The sequence below is a fragment of the Aythya ferina genome (genome assembly GCF_964211825.1).
Source record: "Aythya ferina genome assembly, chromosome: 22".
Taxonomy (NCBI): Eukaryota; Metazoa; Chordata; class Aves; order Anseriformes; family Anatidae; genus Aythya; species Aythya ferina.
The window spans coordinates 6223930-6243440 of record NC_140320.1 but is presented as its reverse complement, the minus strand read 5'-3'; the positions used below and the strand labels follow the sequence as shown (position 1 = coordinate 6243440).

Sequence of the window (19511 nt, the reverse complement as noted above, 5' to 3'; positions counted from 1 at the left end):
CTCTTTCTTTTCTGGTGGAAGCAGTTGTCTGTTTTTCTTGTCACAAACCCGAACCCTTCGTACTGCTCCCAGGGCTATTACTCTGTCATATGTTACCACTCTACAGAAAAAGGTATTAAGCAAAATAGCATTCTCAGAAGCAGGAATTGCTATTGTTAGCAAAACAATACCCGCAAAATAATTTCCTCCCAACTGAAGCCTCATTTCTCCTAGCAGCTAGAAAGGAGGGACAATTTATTAACTAGTACAGGGCTGACTGCCCCTTCTGACCCCAAAGTGATGCCTTCTTGCAACGCGAGGCTTAGCTGACTGTAAGGGATCCGCCCCATCACATATTGCATGGATGGAGCTGGATGGCATTTTTCAAATGAGGAAAACAACTGAGATATCGAAACGGGGAAGGAATAACAGCCAAGGTATGGCCACCATTTTATTTGCTACTCAAATTTTTTAAATGGTTTTATCCCAAGTAACAATGAAAGAAAGAGAAGACTCAACAAAGGGCATGTTCCTCTAGAAATACTCTAAGAAATGTGCCAGAAACAAGAACTTTGTCCATTCCAGTAAAACCTGAGAGTTTTTCCTGCCTTTTGCAACTGCATGGGATGAGCTTGTAAGGATCACAGGGCTAAGGCGTTGCATTGTTGTATTCCTATTACCTTCTATTTTAGTAGGCCACATGTCTGCAGATTTTCCCATTCACCTATCTGTAGAATAGAGACAACAACTGAGGTGTTTGGGAGTTTGGGGATTTTGTCTTACATTTTTCTACATTAGTGTTGTCATGATTTCTCATGTCAGTTCTGAAGAATCAAAAATGTCTTCATGCAAAGACACATAGAGCACAGATAAAAGCCAGCTATGCACTGCTGACAGAATAGAAATTTCACCCAAGGATGCTCTTTCAGCAGAATACCAGTGAGTTTTGACTGCTTGAGCTGAAAGGCCAGCGCCTGGCTTTTGTCTTAGGGCCAGCAGCTGCAGTGATGGGCATTCGGTCTGGAATACACCATTACATGCTTCTTACGTCTGTCATTTTGTTATTTTGTCTAAATTTGTATTCCAGTTACTGGAGCTTCTTGCACCTCTGTTAGTTTGAAGAATCCTTTGATATAGAAATTTTATTTCCCTGGTATTGGCACTTTAGAGGTAATCTTGCTATTGTCCAGAAGAGTTTATCTGAAATGAGTCACAAAGAACAGGTTTGGATCCACTGGCAATCCTAAATGTTCTTGTGCATTAAAATCATGAAAAGAAAAGGAGGGGGGGCGAGGGGAGGAAAGGCAAAAAGACAATTGGTAGTATAGGGGAAAAATGTGGGTTTGTTGGGGATTATTTTTCTGACTGTAAAAGAAAAAGATGTCAAGCCTTGCAATAAATAAGCACAGGTTCCTGCAATGGCAGAGCGCCAGACCTGAAGATTCACTGCTCATTTTTTCAACAACAACAATTAGCCTCTTGAGCTAATGAGGGGTTTCATAAGCAACCATGAATAATAGTGCTTAGGGACTCTTGGCAAAAAAAGGTGTTTTGAATAACATAGCCACCATGTCGTTAAAATCAAAGTAGAGACTCCTTGCACAGCAGTTTCCTCTCTGATTCGTTTCCTCGGAGGACAGGCTAGAAACACTGTGGGCTGTCAAGCAGGGAGATGGAAAGGCTACAGAAATAACATCCAGGTGGCTGAGGTTTGTGTGGAGTGGTGTAGGTGGTTTGGTTACGGGCTTCTCCAACAGATCTCTCAGGGAAACAATGATCCAGTGCTGCAGATGCAGTTGGAACTATTGGAATACAATGGCCACATTAGGAGCCACAGAGAGACCCTTCGATTCCATCGACAGGGCGAGAGGGAATATCAATTTTATCTTTCTGAATTAATGAACTACAGCCTGAAACTTGCAACCTGGTTAAAAACATTATAGATTTCACCCGCCTGCCGCTCAAAGAGGATTTCTGTTGTCCCCCACATGCTCTCTGCAGGCTGCTGGGACTGCCAAGATTAAGCTTCAACCTGCATCCTTCAGGGAGAGGTGACGCCGAGGAGTTCGTGTTGCTGCTGCAGTCTTTCACCCTGCTCCCTGGAGCCCTGTGGCTGCCAGGCACAGCACAGCCATAAATTCTCCATTTCCTCTGAGTCGCTGAGCGGTGTGGTACCCCCATCAGACACAGGCTTAAGCCAGTGGTATGCTCACCGCTCGCCTTGAGAGGTTGTGAGCAAAGAGACATTCCTAAAACAAGTGGCTACCCAAAGGGATGGAGGGCCAAGCCTTTCACTGAAGCAGTAGTCATCACACTTGTAATGTGGTCTTTGTGGTCTTCACTCGGCAGCATCTTCCTAAGTGCGAGGCAGCATCAGCTCTCTGATTTTAATTTTATTCATAGAGCCGCTATTACTCCATCTGGATCATGCGGGATGAATACTAATGGGTCTCTGGATTGTTTTAAGTGCAGATCTGAACCAGATACTTGCTTTCATTTTGTCAGGAGCTGTCGTTTCATACAGATTTGTGGAGTTTTCCCTCTAATGGATTCGGTTCTGGACACTGGTGTGTGTGTGTTTGTTAGGGAAATGCAAATAGCAGGGAAACAGAGACATAGGAAAACCTCTCCTCTAAACTGATAATTATTAACTCCAATATGTAATTGCACAGGAAGGACGGCTCTGCTCCCAGAGGCAGATAGCTGAGGACAAGCTTCACCCAGGAAGCAGAAGCATCAGGGCTGAACCCTGCCATAAATTCTGCTGAGTGCCCAGGCTCACCAGCATGCTCCAGCCCCTGCCTCCGTGCAGATTTCCTTCATACATCTCACCCACCTGAACCAGGAGCTTGGCAGGGCAGAGACCTTCTGTACTGCACTGCTCCAGTGGGACCTTAGGCCGGAGCACTCCTGTAATACAAATAACAATTATCAGCCATGAGCTCCTTTTCCTGTAGACTTCCCTCTTGCTCTTGAGGTCTCCCCCACCTCTCTTTCCTTTGCAGGTTGATCTGTGCCCATCTAATAGCTCTGGCTGCCCTTGATGAGGATGTAACAGGTAACTTCGTGACCTCTTCACAAGGTGCACGGTCTCCTCGCAGGGCACGCACACTTCTGTGCTCTTTCAGTAATTGCACTGCGTGTGAGGGTGTCTCCGAGCCTGCTCCGAGGGCACTCCAGCGCTCGCAACGCATCCGAGGGGGGAATTATGCCATTTAGCAAAGAGGATTAATGTTTCATAACAAAAGGTAATTTATTCAATTGTATGCAAAAAAGGTAGCTGTAACGGCACGTACAAAGCCTGCTTTATTTTTGTCTATTGTATTATAAGTTTAATTCCTGTGAAAACATTGGTAACTCCATCGTGTACCTTTGGGGAGAACTTGACCAGTCCTAGCCTGGATTGGATTGACTTAATTAAATCCACTTGACTTTGACAGAGGAGGAACCTGATAGGCTTTCCCAGGGAGGAGGCTTAAATGTCTGTGTGAATTGCAGGAGATGATGGGGCAGATGTGAGAGCACAGCAGAGGCTGCAAGGCCAGCACTCAGCCCATGTCCAGGCATCCCCAGGGACATGGTGATGGTATAGAAACCAGTATGGAAGGCTACTTGATTTTCCATACCTCCAGTAACTTCTGTGCTGGTTTTTGGAGAATGCCTCTGTCCCATGATGCGTGAACTGGCTGCTTTCAGCCTGGAAGGTATCGAAAAAAAATCATCATACAAGCTCACGTCACTTCTAAGTCACTCTCTTGACTGTAATCATCACTCAAAAGGGGAAAAATATATATTTTTTTCCCAGTCAGTGTGTGAGTCACTGGCATACAGCCGGGGTTTGGTGTACCTCCTGCACTGACAGTCTCTGCGGGTGCTGCGCATCGGGACGGAGGAAGCCTGGCTGGTGGTGTTTCAGCAGCTGTCAGGTAGCGTTCATCCCAGTGTTCAAATCATTGTACAATATTGTTCACTGCTGGTTTTGCCAAAGTCAAAAACAGAGGTGAAAGGACAGTTGGGCAGGGGCTGCGATCTGTATTTCCATCACTGCAGCACAAGGACAGCAGAGAGCTACAAAGTGTCTCCCATCGTCCTTGCAGGCAGAGAGCTCCCAGCGCTGGCTTTAGCACACGCCACCTGTGCTGAAGGCTGTGCTGGGGAAAAGCTATTAAAAATCCATATAAAGATGTAGCCTATATTAACCGCGTTGCAAACTGAATCTTGGTTTTGCTGAACCAGCCAAGAAGTAAGAGCAATACCGTGTGACCGGTCAGCACAATTAAACACCCCGCTCTGAGCTCAGGATGGCTCCAAAACGATCCGCAAAGTCAGCAGCAATGGCAAGGAGCTAATTGTCTGAGGAAACCATGGTTGGCGCGTGACTACTGAAACAGAGAGTTGGTAAAACAATTACTGGCTGGAAATTATCATGTTTTTATCAGAGAACTTTTACACTGCTCTGGAGAACACAAGCCAAACAGCAAAACATTGGGATCTTTAAAGCACGCTGGGAATATTTGCGCGCACTTCTGATTTTTATGGGCTCTTCAGTTAGTTATCTGATGTCCTCCCTTGCCCCTTAGCTCTCCCTCACCCTGTCCATCCAGGGACCATTCCTGGTCTCCCTCCCCTCCTGGGGATGGGGCTAGTGGCCCTGGGGCAGAGCTTGTCAGGGATTGCCCTCATTCAGACATTACTGTGGCCAGGTGTGGGGCACCAGCTGCAAGCCCTTGGCCCACTCAGACCTTATTTAAGGCCCTGAGCCCTGGTGTGGGCTGTAGGATGGTGCTATGTATGGCTTGAGGTGCTCATGTTGGTCCAGGTAAGCACAGACAGTCTGGTCTCATGGCCAGAGAGCAGCATTATCTTGCTGTTTTGGGTTTTTGTGTGCTGGGTGCATCCCCTGTTTTATTGTGCTGGTTGTCCTAATGCCCTCTTGCCAGTCTTTCCACCTGCTCACTCCCTTTTTCTGCCCTGACTGGTGGGGTTTGAGCTGCAGCTCCAGCTGTCCACCTACTTCCAGCCTTGCATGCTGGCTGGCAGCTGCTGTGTCTGCTGAGCCTGCTCTGCCCTCTGTGAGTTGGGGTACTGATGCTGCTACCATCAACGATGGGTTTCTGAAAGCCCACGATGCTTTGTATTGTCTCTTGCATTTCAAAGCCTTGTGTGTTTCTGCTGAGTTCTCTGAAAGCAGCTGATCATCTGTCTTGCTGAAGGACTTTGTAGGCAATGCAGCTATTTGCCTCTGCATTGTTTTTGCAGTTACTGTGAGCCTGGAGGAAGGGCCCTCTGTTGGGACACCGCTTTCATTGCGTCTTTGCTGGCCATGTCAGCAAAGAGAATAGCAGATAAATTGTGGCTGCAGACAATTAAGGGTAGTGTGCCTCAGGGATTTGTACCAGATCCAGGACTAGGCTGTATAGTCATTAATGATCTAGAAAAACAATGAGCAGTGAAGTAACAAAATTTGTAGATGACGCACAGCTATTTAGAACAGGCAAGTTTGGAGAACGGAGAGAAATTGTAAGGATGTCTACCAAAGCCTGGCGAAGAGGCACTGGCTTGTAAATGACATTCGGTTTGACCAATGTAAAATGATGAACACTGGTTGCAATTATCTGAGCTATTTGCATGTATTTCTTTATTCTAAGCTAACACTGTAATTTCAGGAAGCATGCATTTGTTTATGTTGGAGAAAAACTCTGCACCTATCACCTGAAAAGACAAGAAATATAGTGTTCTTTGAAGCATATGGCAGGTGGAAAAACAACAACAGCAACAAAAAAACAGCCCTAGAAATATGATGCTCTAACGCAATGGCTTATTCTCACCCAGAAATGTGTGTTGAGTTCTGACTGAGTTACCTCCAAGATTCAGAAGAAATAAAAAATGATGGTAATACTTTTCTGAATAAAATATAATTGCTCTGTGAAATTCCCTGCAACAAGTTATTACTGATTTCAAAGTGCTTGGCAGAATTCATAGAAAAATAGATTAGAAGATACCTTATTGGTCTCAAAGTTCAGCGTGCTGCACTCCGCAGCACCTTTGTCATAAAGTCTTTCATTTTTTTCTGCCCAGTTTCAAGTATCTCTGCTTAAGATAAATTGCATAAAGGAAATGAACCTTTGTTCATCAGGATAAAATGCAAACCTTGTGCTCACGGAGCTCCAGAATAAGTTTCTCTGATTTCATAAATATCTATTCCAAGGACTTTTGCATTATGCTCCTAGAGCAGCTGGAGGTGGCGGTTGTGCAGGTGGGGTACTGAGATGCGCGGATGCCTCTCGGTGCTGTGTGGAAGGTGGCCGTAGTGTGGGAAGCGCTGAGCTGCACACGTGCTGGGCTGAAACAGCTACAGATAATTTGGGCTTTCTTGGTGTGGGCTTGACTTTAGCTGGTGTACTTGATAGGATAGGTGAAAGAAATATTTGGGGTGCTGCCAGGTAATGCAGTAATTCCAGGGCATCTCCTGGTAGAAGCCTCCTATTTGTCCAGTTCTTCTTCTGTAACTGAACTCAGAAAAGAACCAAGTCTGGCCCTAGGCCAGAGTGATTTGCTTGACTACAAATCTTCCACCCTGGTGTCTCCATCCTGGTCTAGATACACAGGAAGAGAAAGATGGAAGGAAGGAGAAGGACAAAATGTCCCCCTGGAGACTGGCGAACTAGAGAATTACAGCAGGTGGACGAAGTATCAGTTTGCCTGACTTGAGCTCCAATTCCCTTACTGCTCACAACCTGTGACATTGCTGCTTTCCTCCCTTCCAAAACTGCAGTGCCCCCAATTAAACCTCCGGTCCAGTGTGTCTCAGATGTGCCACGGGGATAAGTTACCAGCTCACAAGATTCATGGTATTGCTTCTCCCCCAGTAACTAATAATTCCAGAGCAACATTCAGAATTGCAATTTATTCTAGTTGTAAAACACAAAGAAGGTAAATCACAGAGAGTATAATCATTTCTTACTTATAAATCAAGCCACATCTAAAAACTTGTCCTCTGCATTCTCAAACAGACTGTTTGATATGGTGGCCAGCAGGAAAAAAGAGGGGTAAGCTTTCATGTGTGGACGTTTGAGGAACATGTAACATTTAAAGGCAAGGCAAGTCTACTTGGCGGCTATCTGAGCCTTCACCCATGAATTTTTAGCATGCTTCCCTAGCCCATCAGTCACTCTTGAAGAGCTCAAAACTCTATTTTCCGGCATGGTCTGTATGACATACTTTTTCCTTGCCCTGCAGCAGCCCCAGTTTGCAGTTTCAGGCCCCTATGCCATCTTTGCTTTGTGTCCCAGCACTGCACCCCATTGTAGTGGCCCACCTCTGCTGGTGCATGATAGCTCAGGAAGCCTTCTCTGCAGAACAGGATCCTTCCCATGAGGAGGCACCTGGTAGGTTATCAGTGATCCAAACTTCCTCTGTACTCTTTGGTACACAACCTGGATACTGAGGGATCTTCATCTCCTTCCGCTAAGGACTTCAAAGCTAACCTAAGCAATTATAAGCTGTATCCTTGTAGGTAATAATTATAGCTCAGTTTGCAGATGGAGACACTGGGAAGTTAAGTGACTTCTCTAGGGAGTTGCAGGAGAGCCAAGGGTGATGCTTGGAGGAGAGCCTCGCTGTTAGCATGGGTCCACACATCCGCATAGCAGGTAGAGAAAAGATGAAAAGCAATTTCAGTAGTTGGTTCTGACTTAACCACATCATTATGGAACTGAAGCTTGTTTCCATGCAATATCAAAGGGAGTAAAGCATGCCCCAAAGACAGAGCTGAATGTGGAAAATTGTGTACTTACAGCTCAGCCTTAGGGGCTTGGGGAAGGGACAGTGTTTAAAAGCAACCGAGGCAAACTCTTACAGTCTACAGAGTCATTAGTATGCCAAGTCCTGCAGGGCTTCCCGCATCCTCTTGGACTTGATAAAATTATAAATCAACCAGCAAAATTCCTTTTGGAACAGTCTGCGCTTCGGTCCAGGGCTGCTCGCCAGCTCTGTGCGGACAGAGCCTTCTCCATCTGCACAGGCAATCATCTGAGTTAGTTTCTTTGGTTTGGAAATGTGGTGTCATAATCAGGGAAGGTATGTACCAGATATTGAGCTGAAACAACTCAATTTACTGTGCATTGATAGCTGTCAGCATATATAACACTGTTTTCTCTTCATTCCTCTCACCCTTACCCTCCCCTTTTGCTTTTGCTCTCATAATCTTCTCATTGTTTCTTTGCCCTCCTCTTGTTCTGATTCCTACTCTTCCAACGTCGCCCCATCAGCCTGGGTTTTAATTTCTCCCCTCGGCCCAGGGCTGGGAAGCACATTCTGCTGCTTCTGCCTGGCCACTGGAGAACAAAAGGGCCCTTGGCCCCAGTGATATTCTCTGGTCCTGGAAGAGTTTCCAGTCTTAGCTGGACCTGAGTGGCTCTGATGGAATTTATGCCATGTTTGTAGGAGTGAGAATGAGATCAGGATCTGTGCCATTATATCCATACAAACCTTTGTTTCAAGAGAACACTCTCATTGTCAATATTATTGTTTGCAATCAAGCACGGCACAGATGCTGCTCTAAGCACAGAGCTGGGGGTTGGAACTATATGTATTAAAATTACCATTCTGAAAATTGTTCCTTTCCTTGTGTGGGCAAGTCTCCCTGCCCCTGTCACTGTCTGTGCAGCAGAGATAATTGTTGGGACATTGCTCATGGGACAGGACAGGATTAATATGTTAAAAAGCACTCTCTGTTGGATTAGCTTTTCTTCCCTTCAAATTGATGACAAAGCTTGCACGGCCTTCAACTGAAGCGCTCACACTGCCAAGTGGTTTTGAAAGCCATACCCTTACTGTTTGCACAGCACTCTGCGGGTGCTTGGAGCAATCCAGGAGCACAGGGACAGGCTGCAGCTTTGCCACATGTTAATGTCCTCTCCCTCAGCTTATGCCTCTTATTTTGTAGGAAGGAAGTCTTTACATTAGCTAGACCCCTTTATTGTGCTGGTCTGTACTACGAATGGCCTTTTTTTGTCAAAAGAAATGCCCAGTTGAAGTTACTCCTGCAAGTTTACAGTTGAGTTTCCAAGAATATGGGATTCAGCACTGAAAGCATCTGCATCTCTTGTTAAATGAATGTGTTTTTACTAGAGAAAACACTGTGTAAGTCGGATTTTTCAAGAAACTGAAGCAGACAATGGGAAGGCAGTGGCACACATGTTCCTAGTTGTCTCCCATTCTTCTGCATAGCCTAGGCTTCAACGGCCAAGGTCTGGCTGGTGCCTGAGTCCTTCTGAAAGTCAGAAAAAAAAAAAAAAAACACTCAGCTGTTAGCAACAATGTCTGGGGGTCTGCTGCTGCTTGGCCACCTCCCTCGGCGGTCACAGCTTCCTTGGTCATGGCACATTTCTGTGGGATGGGAGGTGTCCAGCAGCCTGCAGTGTGCTTTGCTTTCCCCCATTCTGCCCCAGAAGAGGGGTGCTGAGCATCGCACACCTCCCTCCTTGGAGCACAGGGCTCTGCAGCCAGGCAGGAGGCTGGCCCAGGTGGCGGTGTCACCCCGGTCCCTGCATCCTCCTCCTCTTCCCCAGGCTTGATCCTAGCCAGAGCATGTCAGAGGAGGCTGGGGCTGGCCAGCAGGGCCCTAATGAGCCTTGTGCTTGGCCCTGATGATGAAATCTTCAGGCGTGAGACAGTAACGAATGGTAATTCTTCAAGCCCAGCCATTGCTCTATTTTTTTCCCCTTAACAACTGAACTGATTAGGATGAAACTTTGACTTGATTAGTGATTATTGTCTCTGTATGGCAGTTGCTTTCAGCCCTTTCATTTCCTTGGTTTGTTTTTAAAAAAACATTGGCAGGCATTTCCCCTGATTTAATGCTTGGGTTCTCTGCTCCATATTCATTTCTCTCTCCCTCTCTTTTCCCCCCTCATGCTTAAAGGAATCCAATTATTGTTTTATTGTTATTTAGTGTATAAAACAGGGATGGGACTTCTGAGGTGTCTGTTCCCCTTGATTCCTATCACTGGAAGGAAAAACACACACACATGGGTGTGCTCCGTTATGCAGGGGGATGGAGATGAAGTTGCAGCAGGCCCTAATTACAGAATAATATGCAAGAGCAGCTCCATATTTCTTTCTCCGGGGTTTCAGCTCACTGAACTGCTTTACTCTTAAAGCTCCTACACATTGGAGGCTTATTCAGCATTATTTCTGTTAATTATTGGCATTAGAACAGTTTCTAGAAATCCTGGATGAGGCCGGAGCTGTTACTATGATGATTTATTGCCTTCTCTCGTCCCCTAAGAGGCCCAGCCGAAGCCAAGCCTGGCAGCAGCTGCTACGTAGACAGAAAGCACGCGGCGGAGCTGATGCACGGTGCCTCCTGCTGAGGACGAGGTCAGAGCGAGCAGCAAAGTCAGGCTTAAATGCTGAATAACACTTGTACCAGGGCACGAGGCAGAGGCAGCAGTGATCCTTGCAGCAGCTGCCTGCCACATCCACACAGGTGGGCATCTCGGGATGATGCCAAGGACTCCGCAAGCCCTGGTGTGGCCTCCTCTACCAGAAATCCCATGGGATGCCCACCTTGCAGCTCCTGGTTCTCTGCTGAGTGAGGCTTTGGTCTCTGGTGGTATTGGGTCTGATGTGAAGTCACCCTCCCACCTTTCACCCACCCCACGAAGCCTGTGCAAAATATTTATAGTGGGGACCAGCTAGAACCCAGCTCCTTCTGGAAATGCAGCTCGTGTGCTGCATATTTCAATAACAATGACTTACTAAATAATGACTGACATTTACCTAGCTGCTTCTTGTCCTCAGAGTCCCCAAGATTTGGCGAACTTTAATTAATAGCTGTTTTAATAGTTAAATAACCTTTATAACTGCATTTCATTTAGTCAGGGCCCATCAGAAATAAAGTCATAATGATCTGAGTCAAGTGATAAAACACAACATCTGGTTTAATGTTTGCAGGCTATTAATGAACTGCGTAACCAGGCAGGTGAACAATATATTTATTTATTTTTCTTGTAAGAACATCCATTTTGGAGAGCAATGCTGCTAGGTAATGGTGTTTTCTCTTCTGCTTTTAGCACTTGTTTTTTGCGCTGGGAGTTAGAGGTAGGGCTGTGCAAGGCCCCTGTGGGCAGCAGGGCTTTTTCTCTGTTTACACTGTTTTTCTGGAGGGTGGAAGCATGTGGGTGGGCGGTGGGCCCACTGTTGGTTCCCTCTAGAAGGGAAGGGACCGGGCTGCTTTCACAGCAGAGTCGTTCCTTGCTCTGGTTCAGTTGCCCTGGCAGTGTGCTCGCCAGCTGAGTGCCCCGGGTGTCAGGGAGTCCTGCTGTATCAGAGATGTCTGTGGACAAAGTGGCAGAAGCACTGTTGATTTATCTCTGGATACAATCTTTGCCATCTGTTTTTATATTGCTTTCAGCACAAGATAAGTAGTTCCCATATAGTGCGTGCTTCATAGACTGTAAAGTTCATGAGTCTGCAGAATTTATGATAAGGCAGAAAATTGTCTTAGTGCATCATTCATGTGAGCAGGGTCCAGAACAAACGTTGCAGCCTCCAGATGTTTCTTTACGCTCAGGAGGTGGCCATCCACTGCCTGTACGTGCTGCTGGCGAGATGAGGTCCTCACCTCCTCCTCTTGCAGGGGGTCTTTCCATCTGACTTTGAGCAAGTTGTGTCCTGGAGTCCTGGGCCCTTATGAGTGCACTGTCAGCAGCTGCTGAGGTCAGACCCTCTGTTCCTGAATAATTCTAAGAGCCTGGCTCTGGGCAGTGCAGGGGAAAGCATAGAACTGAGCATAGAGAGCCTGGTCTGTGCCAGCTGGGGGCAGAGCCATCCCACCCGCCTCAAGCAGCGGAAGGAGGGAGCCCCTGGCTGGCTTCAGCTCGCTGCAGGAGTGTTAAACATTCTCCCCTGAACTCCTGACTTGGGTTTCTTTGTCTTTTTCTGCAGCCTATTAAGACTCCATCCTGACTAATGTTGCTTAGCGCAGCTCCCACTCCCTGGTTCCCAGAGCACAGTCTGCACAATAAAATTAGCTTCCTCGGGCATATTTTTGGTGCTTCTCCCCCCCTCCAACATTACCTATTAATTGCACTCAGAAAATATTCCAGAAATTTACTTATGCCCTTGAGCTATATTCATGTTTATTTCCATAACTCTTTGATACAATATTTGTCTTTGCCTGAAATAGTTTGCCAAAAGGAAGGGAAAGGAAGAAGCAGCATATGAAGGATTTGGATTACCTCACATCTGCCTTTCTTTAAGCAGCCCATATGGGAAAACATATTCTTTTGCACAGAATTTGTTAAAGGTTTCATAAAATGCATTGCATACACATTTAACACAGAGCCTAACAATATTTATATTTAAAATGGGTCCAAACAGATCAATTTGGCGAGTGTTGGAAACACGTAGGGTGGCAGTGCACATTGAGAATGTAATAGTCTTGTTATCTTTTTCCGTTCGTGGGATCTGTTCCTGCCATAGGTTTGATGGGAGGAAAAAAGCTATCCAGCTTGTTAAGTATAAAAATCATAATATATGCAATTTTATGAGCACATTTCATCTGTGAGGCTCAGAAAAGGCAACATTATCCACAGTCTCCTTTAAGACAAAGTGGTTGAGCAAATGGGAATCGACATCAGCAGATACTTCATCTGTTTCCTTTGTGTTGGTGTAAATCACGAGGGGCGGCTTGCAAACCTCTTATTCCTGTCTGCAAGTAGTTACTCAGATGAACAGTGCCATCGACTTCATTGCAATAACTCAGGACAGCAATGACTCGTGGGCTCCTCCGAATCACGCAGCCCTGCGGGGTGACAGTGTCTCCGCTCCCCGAGGGCAGCAGGGAAGGAGCAGGTTCGTGGACACATGAGCTGTGATTTCAGGGTGGCTGTGGATCCAGCTGCAGGTTTATACACCTCAGGGGCATTAGGTGAAGCCACGACAAGCATCTCCCGGCAGAACAGCTGGAATGCTCCTCGCTGTCCAGGTTGTGGTGTTGTAGCTCACGTGCCTGATGTATCCATAGCTTGGTGTCTTTCTAGGGGCACCGTGTTCTTCTGTCTTTTAACAAATGTCCAGACTTGGTCAAGTGCTGTGACACACCAGAGCTGGCCTAGAAGAGAATACGTCTTGCTGCAAAAATGTCTTATTTCTGAATTGTCTTTAATGTCATAATTTAAAAAAATCTCTTCCCTGCCCCTTGTGTATTTCATTAAATGCACAGCCCTGGTATCTAAACAAGAATGGATGCTCAGGTTTAACAGGTAAAAGGTAAAAGCAGAAACTGAAGAGAGCTAATCAAATTCGATTAGCTAGTTTCAGACTTCACTGGGTTTTGTTTGGTCTGGTTTATCTGAATCTTTATTAGATAAGCTTGAATTGGCAACACTGGTGTATGATGCAATATCCTACGTGATCTCCATCTGAATTGGCAAGGGGCAGCTCACCAGCCCTGCAGCCATCCTTCTGAGTGCTGCTCACAGCTAGCTGTGCCTGCCTGGAGATAATTTTATTTAATCTTGGCAATCTTCTGCTATATACTTAAGTAAACAAAGATCAAGCTACTCACAACCTTAATTAGGCTACACATAAATAATAGATTACTGGATTAGCCAGGAGTATAGAAGAGATGTGAGAGTAAGAATAACAACAAGAGAAAAGCTACCAGTATTTTACTTGCTGTGTAACCACACAGCTCATACCTTTCCCCTGCCCCTTCCCACCCAATGGATCTTTTTTGCTCACTGCAGATCTGAGGAAACAATCTGAGTGCTCACAGACTGGCAGAAAGGTGGATTGCTTGGAGAAGACACCACTGACTGCTGTGAGGAATGGTGTGTGTAATGCCAGGGCTGGGTGGATGGGGGAAATGAACAGGTATGGTACTAGTGCATGGGTACATGCAGCTGGCAGCCAAATTCTCCCCTCATTGCTTGGAAAATCAACCCCATCTCTCCTCCAGAAAGTCTGAAGCTTTTTGAGCTGTACTTATGAGTGATGTCCATGTCATGACTAGGATACCTTTCATGGGACAGGCATTTCTGAGGACAGTATTTTTTTTTTGTCAGTGATGCTGAGCTAAGCACTGACTTTATCCTTATAGACATGCCTTTCTGTCTGCAGGAAAAATAGTTTTTTTTTTCCTGCTATCCCTCTACCCTTCTGATACATTTACTGGTACACCAGGCAGTCTTCTGTAATGAAGAACAGTTTTACGCTCTTCTGATGTGCGTGAGTTTACGCAACGTTCAGTCATGGTGGTGTCCAAGCAAGCCTTACGAAAGGCAGGGTGCTCTGCTGCTGGTGTCCAAGGAGACCACCTGTAGCTCGTGGGTGCTGGAATCTGAAGGCAGAGATCCCACATGCTTCCACTGGACACTGCAGGGCTTCATCCTGTAGCATCCTGGAAAACACGGGCACTCCAGCAGATGCAATTCTTGCTGCAGGTCTTGGTTTGCCAAGGAGACAGCGATTTGGAGATGTCAGCTCCTCTGGGCAGAGCTCTTGGGGGCTGCGCCCCTCTGTTGCAGAGGACAACCAAAGTGAGCCCTGACCAGTGCTGCCTCCCTCTGCACTATCAACGGGTGAAAATGGTCCTTCAGCCAGGCATATTACTCACTGACACCTTCTGTCTTTAAATGATGGAGTGATTCAGCCGAGTCAAAAATAACTCTCTGGCTGTGGTAGTTCATCCTGGATCAGCAGTCCATGTGGTCTCTATCTGTCAACGTGTGTCCTATACTAATGATGTGATAGCTTTGAAAAGTTGAGCTATTTACACAAGGTCACTTTATTAGTAGGGAAATCGCTCTTATGATAAATGAGCACTCTGCAGCCTGTCACAGGCGCTCTCCTGTCCCGCTCAGCAACTTGCGCAGCCCTGCTGCTGCTCAGCTCTGCAGCCTTAGCAAAAAATACACCTTCAGTAAGAAAACACAGCAGAAAAAAGTGCTGGTGGGTGGCTGCTTTCTCTTTTCATCAGTGCAGCACCAGGTTGAGGGAGGAGGTGAAACATCCCTGCTCTTCGCTCTGCAGAGGCAGCTGCTTCTCCAGCCCCTGTCTGGGTTCTTGTGTGCTCTGCGCCACAGCTCCAGCCGTGGGCTGGCTCGTGGGCGATGCTGGCGAGCAGCCCAGGCTGCAAAGCCCTCCTGGAGACCCAAATTTGCATCAGGTGGCCATGCCCCAAGCTGTGCCCTCCACACAGTGACAGGGTCTGCTTCTGGGGCACAGTCTTGCTTTGCTCTTTCCTCATTCCCCATTTTTTGTCTTATGTGTGTGTATGTGTGGGAATTGACTCCAAAATACCTTTCAAAAACTTGGTTGTCATTAGCTGCACAGAGCTGCAAGCATCTTGGATGCTAAAGTCTCTTAAAGGTGGAGAAAAAGCTATTATATCATGTGGGTACTTCTGTTGAGTTTTGATTATTCTAACTTGGGTTTGCCAGTGAATAGAGAGACAAGGTCTGCGTGTCCTCCAGCCCTGGTGCAGTCTGAAACCCTTTTCCCTGCTGGTGCTTTGCCCAGCCACTGGGGAGGGGGATGACTTGCAGGGCAGCTGAGAGGCGTGCTCAAGCACTCAGTGACCTATGGTAACTGGGATACAGCAGCAGAAGGCATAAAATATTGTAAGAAGATATTTTTCAGGCAATGTGCTGACGCAGCACCATCTCCGTTTCTTAACTGGGAGTGATGTATGAATTATCTCAACCTAAAGCTTGAAATATACATTATAGTCCATATCTTTCTGTGTTTTATTTGGGCTGTAAAGTGATACCTTATTATTTCTCCCTTCTGGGCATCCTTTAATGAATCTAGATTGGAAAGTGAAATCTTTATTATATTTCAGGAGGTTATCCATGGAAGAAGAAGAGGAGCAATATGCAAATTTGCCAGAAAGCTTTTTAAAGTCACTTTTATTAAGAAAAATGTGCAAGCGTGCATCCCTCAAGACATTGAATGAGTGTCCCTAAAAAGGGGTTTACCAGGGATGTTGGTGGTGAGATTCTCTCCGGGAAACTACCATGTTCTCCCTCCTCGTAAATGCTCTGTTTTCATCCATTTCACGTTCTTGTTTTTAAGTCATGATATTTTTCAGTCAAGACTATGTGTTGATGGCATACTTGTCCTGGAAGGTGGCAGACCCTACTGATCAGTGACACAGGCAGCAAAGCTGGCTGCAGCCTTCCCTGACATCCAGACGCAGGAGCTGAGAGAAATGCTGTGTCTCTGGAGATGAAGGATCCCTGCCGAGTGACGTTTTCTCTGCCTGATGTATTGCTCTGCACCTGTTGCCAGGCGATGAGGTGCAAGCCTGCCAGCCGTGCTGCGTCCGAGGAGCGAGCCCAACGGCACCAGCTCGGCTGCCGTGCCCTCCTGGGGACGGGGCAGCGCTTCCAGGGACGAGCTGCTGGATCAAGAGCCAGGCCACTTCTGCCACTTGATGCTCTGTGTCCATCGCATCCGAGCCCTGCTGTGTGCTGCCCGCTCTGGAAGCATTGGGCACGTTCCCCTGCAGCCTGAGTGCCAGCTGAGGCTGAGCGAGAAGTGCTCAAGAGGTAGAAATTTAACCATGTTAATTTAGATAATATTAAAAAAAAAAAAAAAAAAAGGTAAAAAGTAAGCACCAGGATATGTTTATAGCCTGGTTAAAACTGCATTGTGAAGCCCTATAGCAATGATGTGATGGAGGTCTGTGGTGGCTCTAACAGGTCCTGTGGTCCCAGCCACTGCAGGGGAATGCCAAACGGCAGTCGCAGAGATGTGTTTAATTGTTTTTTGGATTCCTCAGTCTGGTCAATTTAGTGGCTTGAAGAAGACAAAAGAGTCTTACCCCTGTAAATAAACCTCTGCACACCCATTTGTAAACAAACACATAAATCCAGGTTTAGCAACATAGTTAAATGCTGTTGAAAGTTCTCAGCAAATCCCTCCTTGATGAACTGTGAGTTTCAAAACCATGGTGCAAAAAAAGGTCTTGCAGCTGCAATGGTATCAAGATGAGCCCAAGCTTCGTTAGAACAAATGCCATTTGTTTAAAAATAGAAATATTATGCCATCTTCCAGCAGCAGAAATGAAAAAAGCTATTAAAGGATTATGATTCTGTGACTTCAGACCTATTGTAGTCTTAATATTTCATGGTGCATTGACATAGAGTACATAATATGCTGAACAGCACTGTTGGCTTCAGCTGTTGCAAACAGTATGGTGCAGAAATAATTGAACTAAAAAGAAATTACAGCTATTCAGAGAGGTAGCAACTCAGCTCTGTAGATGTGAGATTGTAGGTGCTGAGCCAAACATGCACTTAAAAAAAAAAAATGTTTTTGATGGAAAAATGTAGGTAGATTCTGCTTTCACTGGCATGGTCGTTTATGGTAGGACCAAGTAGGAGTCAGATGCTGCACTGCTCTGCCTGTGGAGGGAGATCTGATTTGTCAGCAATATATAAAGGCAAAGAGTATGGAATATGAGGCCTTATCTATACAGCGAATGACATTCATTTAAGGAACGCTGGCGTGAATCTGTTTATGCTTTTAAGTCTCAGATGTATCATCCAGTTACTGCAGCTTAACAAGTTGCTGTTTGTCAGCTGTGCTGTTAAGTAGCTGTGTACGCACCCTTAACCCAGAGTAGATATGACATAAACCATGTCAGATTACATCTTTCATCTGGTTTTATTCAGTTCATTTCGCTTAAACTAGTTCCTAGTCCTTAAACAGAACCCAAACAGGGCAGTTTCCATCAAAATAGCTGTTTGAACAGATTCTTCTTGTATCTTAACCAAGCCATATTTTAAGTCAAACTGGGTAAACATGTGTAGGCGATTCCTTGGACTCAGATATTGCACATCAGCAGAAAAATCTTCTCCTGCAGTTCTGTGTGACTGCTTTGGTGAAACGTGGGACTGCAGAGGTGGAAGGGAGAAAGCAACTGGGAGGGGATGCCAAGCAAAGGCATCAGGAGCCAGCTGGGGTGCTGCCCCAGGCATGCAGCCAGACCCTGGGCACCCTCTCAGAGTGCCGTCGGCCCTGCCTGTGACTTTTGTCACCCCACAGCCTCCACAGGAGTGTTTCAGGTGCCTCAGGTACTTGAAGTGGTACAAGCTGCCTGCACACAAGCAGCTGAATGGCACACGCCTGACTCTGGCCGTAAGCGGAGCTGTTCCGTGTCGGTGCCCCCTGAGAGCAGCTCTGTGCTGCCTTCCTTTGCAGCCCTGTTGAATACAAGGTGGTGTAGATTTATGCAGGACCTAAATATTGTGTGTTCCTTGTGATGGGTTTCTGTACCGCAGCAACTATATATTTTCAGCTCAGCCTTTTGTTCTCCCCCAGCTGCCCATCCTATGCATGATCCCTTCCAACAGGGGGAAGATTTTACTCAAAGGATGTTTGGCTACTAAACCTTCTCTTGTCTGACTGAGGTTTGCCCAGAAGCAATGTAAACAGCCAGTTAATTTTCATTGTTGTCCCCTCACCCCCAATCAAAAACACACAGTTCTGATTCCTGTATCGTGTACATGTCATCCGTTCAGAGGAATATCTATCATTTGGGGGTTTTGATGCCTATGACCAGTAAATCAGAGGGTCCTGCCCTTGCTAGCAAGACATTTTAACAAGCTTTTAGGGAGGTTGTGTGTGTGAGAGAGAATTGAGAAACAGTCTGTTTTTTTGCCTTCTGAATTCCTTTGACTGCCAGTGGCAAATGTGGCAAATACCCTACTTTTTAATTTGTTATTACTGTTGTGTTTAATATAAATTGCTCTGTTTTGTTTTTATCTAAATGACATCAGAATCTAGGAGGGAGGAAGCAATGGCTTGTGAGAGGTTAGGACCTTTGATTTTCTCCTTGCAGCTGTCAGAAGTCTTCTGTCTCCGGCTACATGCTCTGAGCAGAGGTATAATCATCAATCTGGAGACATCTAATTAGGCTCACTCCTCCCCGCCTGCCTGCTGCGGCGTGAAAGCCTTCGCCTGGCAGAGCTCTCAGGCTGACAAACAGGCGCTTCTGCGCTCGCAAGAGACACCAGTGGTAGCGGGGTGCTACCAGCTGGAGCCTTTTGTAGCAATATTCCCCGATTTTTCAGAGCTGCACCCCTTGCTGTGCAGCTGAGCTGCCCGGTGTTGCTGAGGGCAAAGGGGAGGAATGGCTAAGTGCAGTGACAGAGGGGTGCCAGGCTGGCGGCCTCCTGTCACTTTGGTGACAGCGTGAGGACTGCTCCAGCAGTTAGGGGTTTTCACCCAGGAAATGACCGAAAGACCACTGAATGAGAAGCGCTCTCAGGTTTGGAAGGGAAGGGGACTAAAGACACTAGGACGTATACCCAGGGGCTTTGGGGGCACCTGCCCTAGCCAAACCTTTCCTCATTTCCTGGTGCTGCTCCATTCCCCAGCCCGCTCAGCAGTGCCCTGCCAGCCAGCTCACACGCACGGTGTTCTGGCTGTCATACAGTTTTGCCTTGAGTCACATCCTTCATTTTAAGGTATTTTGACCGCCTGGTTCCTCATCACCTCCCGCAGCCGTTCCT

General features: G+C 46.4%; 1 long non-coding RNA gene across 1 annotated transcript; it reads left to right on the top strand.

The window, feature by feature from the left end:
* Positions 1-4754: 4754 nt before the first annotated feature.
* LOC311422510 lies at positions 4755-17099 on the top strand. Its single transcript, XR_014685394.1, has 3 exons — positions 4755-4798; positions 13737-13820; positions 15833-17099. It is a non-coding gene; the product is annotated as an uncharacterized lncRNA (long non-coding RNA).
* Positions 17100-19511: the final 2412 nt, after the last annotated feature.